The sequence below is a fragment of the Hylobates moloch genome, unplaced genomic scaffold (genome assembly GCF_009828535.3).
Source record: "Hylobates moloch isolate HMO894 unplaced genomic scaffold, HMol_V3 SCAFFOLD_7, whole genome shotgun sequence".
Classification (NCBI taxonomy): Eukaryota; Metazoa; Chordata; class Mammalia; order Primates; family Hylobatidae; genus Hylobates; species Hylobates moloch.
In genome coordinates, this window is record NW_026652282.1 from 47136458 (window position 1) to 47140085 (window position 3628).

The 3628-nt window shown below is 48.0% G+C and overlaps 1 pseudogene; it reads left to right on the top strand.

Annotated features, from left to right (window-relative positions):
* The first annotated feature begins 1875 nt into the window (after positions 1 to 1875).
* LOC116811073 (mpv17-like protein 2) lies at positions 1876 to 2516 on the top strand (annotated as a pseudogene).
* The last annotated feature ends 1112 nt before the right edge of the window (positions 2517 to 3628 follow it).

Consider the following 3628-nt stretch of genomic DNA (forward strand, 5'->3'; position numbering starts at 1 on the left):
TGAAAGAGAAAAGAAGATGAAGAAAGAGAGATGGGGGAGGGGAGGAAAAGGAAAAAAGAGTAAGTGACCTGTGGGCATGTGGGGAGGGGAGCAGGCCACAATGGCACACCTGGGGCACAGAGCATCCAACACTGCTGGCCTCTGCCTATGGCCACAGCAAGACCCCCTCTTTATTTGCAGCTGTTAAGGGAGCAAACAGGCTGTTATTGGGAGACATAGTCCTCTGTAGTGACTACATCTGGTCAGGGTGGGAGGATGGATGAGGAGGAATGGATGCATTTAGAGAAGTGGTTCTAAACCTTTTGTTGAGTCACAGACCTGTCTGAGAATGTGATGAGATGAAAGCAATGGCCTGCACACTCTCCCCAGAAAAATGCCACTAGACATCATCATATCAAATTTTGTCTACAATTCAGCACGTTCATAGATGCTCTGGAATCCTCCAGGATCCATGAGCCTATGTGTCGAATCTTTGACTTATAGAACATTCAGGAGATAAAAATCAACATGATTAGCGATGGATTGTATGTGATGGTTGACAGAGTGGGTCGGAGAGGAAGCCTGGGTTTAATGGCTGAGGTAGCTGAGTGGATGATGGAATCATTCACTGAGACAGAGAACACCCAAAGAGGAACAGGTTTCTGGGGAAAATACTGAATTCAATTTTGGACCTGCCAAATTTTAAGTGTCTGGAATGTCCAAGGGGAGATTTCCAGGAGGTAGTTGGACATATGGATATGAAGTGCAGGAAAGAAATACAGGCTAGAGCAAAAGAGTCGGGAACCATCAACATGTAGATGGTTATTAAAGCTATAGGAATGGGTGAGGTCGTCTACCAAGACTGCACAGAATGAGAGGCTGAACGTACAAATTGACAATGGCCAGACCATATATAAAAACAGAACTCTGACCTACAACCTGCAGTAACCTGCCCAGGAAGCCCACTCCTTACGTACAATAAACAGCCCAGGAAGCCAGCCTGCCTTAAGTCAGACTTACAGGAAACCAGCTTGCCACCTCTAGTGACAATCCAGGAAGCTAAGCAAATATTTCTCTAACAATTCGCCCCGGCCGGGTGTGGTGGCTCACGCCTGTAATCTCAGCACTTTGGGAGGCCGAGGTGGGCGGATCACCTGAGGTCACGAGTTCGAGACCAGCCTGGTCAACATGGTGAAACCTCATCTCTACTAATAATACAAAAAGTAGCTGGGCGTGGTGGCATATGCCTATAATCCCAGATACTCCGGAGGCTGAAGCAGGAGAATCACTTGAACCCGGGAGGCGAAGGCTGCAGTGAGCCAAGATCACACCATTGCACTCCAGCCTGGGTGACAGAGTGAAACTGTGTCTCAAAAAAAAAAAAAAAAATTGGCCCCAAATGGCCAGGACTTGATGAATAACTAGCAGCTTCCCTAATTTTTGTCCCTGCTTCCAACTTAGTACTAACCAGAGAAAGACAAATATGTATCCTCAACCAACCACATAGGCTACCCCGCTTCTAGCTAGCCACCTCCAGCTTCCCCCACCAACAGCCTCCAGTCAGGGCACACCTGAAGCCTTCCCTTTTCTCCATGCTAAAGCTTTACCACTGCTCTGCCTGCCTTTGAGTCTCTGCCAATAGGCAAGTGATGGTGGCCGACTCCCTTGCTATAGCAAGCTCTGAAAAAATAGGCTTTGCTTTTCTTATTTGGTGGGTTTTCATTTATTTCCACAAAAATGAGAAAAAGGCTGGGACACAGCCTTATGGAACACCAGATTCTAAGGAAAGGGCAGAGGAAGAGGGGCCCGCAAAAGGGACTGAGAAGTAGTGGCCAAACAGTAAAGAGTAAAGCCAGGAGAGTGCGGTGTCACAGAAACCAAGGGCAAATCTTCCAAATGGAGGGGAGAGCTCAACAGTGCCAAACGTTACTCAGACAACAACTGAGTAACAACAGGGCCAAATGTTACTGGCACTGGCTGCATGGCCTGTGGACTATGGGGCAGTCCCTGTTCCAGGGCTGTGTGCTGCTGGTCATCAACACACTGGGCTGTGGTGTGCTTATGGTAGCCCGGGACAGTGTGTGACAGTCCTGGGAGGTCTACACCCAGCCTGACCAGATGTTCCACAGGTGGCACTCAGTGAGCATGCTTGCAGTGGGTGGCAGCGTGGATCCTTTCCCACACTACTGGTACCTCTGGCTGGACTGCCTACTCCCTGTGTCTGGCCTCTGTGGCCTCCTAAATGCCCTCAGGAAGGTCCTCATGGATCGATCAGCTGGTAGCCTCTCCCATGCTGAGCATATGACACGTCTTGGGCCTTGGCTGCCTGGAAGGCCAGACGCTGGGAGAGAGCTGCCAGGAGCTGCAGGACAAGTTCTGGGAATTCTACAAGGCTGACTGGTGCATGTGGCCGGCTGCACGCTGGCGAACTTTCCCTTTGTGCACCCCCCTCCTCCCAGTTCTGAGTCACCTACATCAGTGGCCTGACATTGGGCTGGGACACATATCTGTCCTACCTGAAGTACCAGTTCCTCTAACACCCCAGGCTATATGGCCTGGGCACCTGAGCAGACTAAGCTGCCCGCCCCCAGGGACAAGATGCAAGACTGACTCCCAGAAGGGGAGCAGGGTTGAGCGTGGTGGGTCATGCATGTAATCCCAGCACTTCGGGAGGCCAGAAGTTTGAGACTAGCCTGGGCAACATGGCAAAACCTTGTCTCTACAGAAAATACAAAAATTAGGCTGGGCGCCCGGCCTTATTTATGTATTTATTTCATACACCTGGAATTTATTTTGGTGTAAGGAATTAGATAGAGATCCAATTTCATTTTCACCAAAATCACAAGCCAGTTATCCCAACACCATTTATTATACAATCTATCTTTTCACCAATGAATTAAAATATCTGTCAATTACTAAATTGTCCATAGGCAGTTTTTTTTTTCTGAACTTTCTATTGTGTTCCACTGATCTAGTTGTCAGTTTTGAACTGGTATCACTGTTTAATTCCTATAGCCTCACAATGTCTTTCAATAAATGCTAAGAATAGTTGGTATGCATTACTCATTTTCAGAATTTTCTTGATTATTTCTAGATGTTTACTCTTCTAAAGGGATACAGTTTAGAAATGTAATATCAACTAAAAATTATTTGGGTTGCATTAAATTTATAAATTAATTTGGAGAGTATTAACATTTTAATGAATGAGTTTGCCCATCCAGGAACCAGGTATGTCTCCCTTTTTATTCAAATATGTTATATCCAGCCAGGTGCGGTGGCTCACACCTGCAGTCCCAGCTACTCCAGAGGCTGAGGTGGAAGGATTGCTTGAGCCCCAAAGTTGGAGACTGCAGTGAGAAATGATCGCACTGCTGCACTCCAGCCTGGGTGACAGACTGAGATCCCAGTCTAGAAAACACAAAACCTGGCCGAGGGCAGTGGCTCATGCCTGTAATCCCAGCACTTTGGGAGGCCGAGGCGGGTGGATCACCTGAGGTCAGGAGTTTGAGACCAGCCTGGCCAACATGGTGAAACCCTGTCTCTACTGAAAATACAAAAATTAGCCAGGCGTGGTGGGGGCCACCTGTAATCCCAGCTACTCAGGAAGCTGAGGCCATAGAATCGCTTAAACCGGGAGGCAGAGGTTGCA